The sequence below is a fragment of the Lactuca virosa genome, chromosome 4 (genome assembly GCF_052849685.1).
Source record: "Lactuca virosa cultivar CGN04683 chromosome 4, Lactuca_virosa_CGN04683_v6, whole genome shotgun sequence".
Classification (NCBI taxonomy): Eukaryota; Viridiplantae; Streptophyta; class Magnoliopsida; order Asterales; family Asteraceae; genus Lactuca; species Lactuca virosa.
The window spans coordinates 130,666,113-130,667,892 of NC_136429.1; positions in this window are offsets into that span (position 1 = coordinate 130,666,113).

A 1,780-nucleotide genomic window follows, 5' to 3' on the forward strand; every position below is an offset into this window, starting at 1 on the left:
TGTTTCTAGTCCATTTCCAGCAGCAAAAGTCGAAAAACTGCATTCTGAGGCTCCTACTCGTCGAGTGCACGAACCTACTCGACGAGTAGGATGAGTTTTCACATGAACTCGGTGAGTCCCCCCATGGACTCGGCCAGTTCATCATGCAGACAGCACAAAATCGAATTTTTTTCACTATTTTGCATCAAGTATCAAACAAGCAAGCCTAGGATCTGATACCACTCTTGGGTTTTGAGCAATTCTAACACTCCTAAGTGTACATGCAACCCTAGAAAACCTTGGATCTATGTTTGTCTAAGATACATGCAAAATACTTTTTCCAAGGTTCATAAACCTATCTAGCATACATGGGGAACTTTATAATAAAAGAGATAGCTAGAAATACATACCTTGTTGTTGTTATGATTCCTTGAAACCTTGTGAGCCTAGCACCTCAAGTGTGATGCCTCAAATGCTTCACACAACACCAAGTACACTTGGAATAAACTCTAAGAGAATAAGAACACTTGGATTTTCGGCTAGCCCTCTTTGATTCACACTAGTGGCCGAAAATGGTGAATAATAGCTTCTTTATATAGTATGTTACAATTAGGGTTACACCATGTAAACCCTAATTGTCATGACTTTTCATTTCCATGACCCATGGGTTATGTAACCCCCATAGAGCATCCATGGAGCATCTTATGGGTTTAACCCAACTTGATAATCCATGGATCCTTGGTCCACTATATAAGTTATGGATGATTGACACAATCAACCCATATCTTTAATTAGTCTTCTTTTGATCACATAATTAATTCTAAATTAATTATTGATCAATACTAACTAAATATTATTATTCTTATTATTAATATATTAGAACTTATAATATATTAATAAACCATAAGTATCTTATTTCCCTCATTTAGTCTATCCAAGTGCATGATGTCATGCAACCCAAATGGACCATGCCGGGTCGGGTCAAGTACATACCAAATATAGTTATGGACTTAGACACTATATCCAACAATTATAACTATCTACGTTGATGCTGATATACTATCATATAGACATAATAATAACGTATATACAACATTTAGCATGCGTTTTCTCCTAAAATATTAGAAAGTGGGGCCGTGAAACTCACCCTAGTAGCGTGATTTTATGTAATCTAAGCAGAAACGGTCAGCGTACGAGGTCGTCGGGGCTCGGGATGCAAGATGGCTTCAGCAAAGGAGATAGGAGAAAGGGAAATGGTGTAAGGAATAGCTGAAGTCGGACCTGCTATTTATAGTAAGGATTTTGGACTCTCACGTCATGAGTTTTATAAGGCTCACGTCGTGAGTCATGCATGCTCATCCCGTAGACTTGCCATTTGCGTCCCTAGCTTTGGAAGCTGTCCCTTTGACTCCTCACGACGTGAATCAATCCTTGCTCACGTCGTGAGTTTGTATCTTATCCCCTAGTAGCCTCGTCACATCTTCTAGATTCCGAGATGTGGCAAAATGACTCCTCACCTCGTGAACATCTATGCTCACCTCGTGAGTTCAGTCAGGTTAGGGTTTCTGACGATTGTATCTTCAGAAGGTCGTAACTTTTGCATACGAACTCCGTTTTTGACGTTCTTTATATGTACGCGTAGGTATTTACCAGTACTACAACTCTCTTTTAGACTCAAATAGCTAATTCTATGTCTATTTTAAATTCCTTTTATTATAGAGATTTATAGTGTTCATTTTATCATAACTTCTTCATGCAAAGTCAGATTCAGACCTTCTCTATATTTTTGGAATCGTATTGA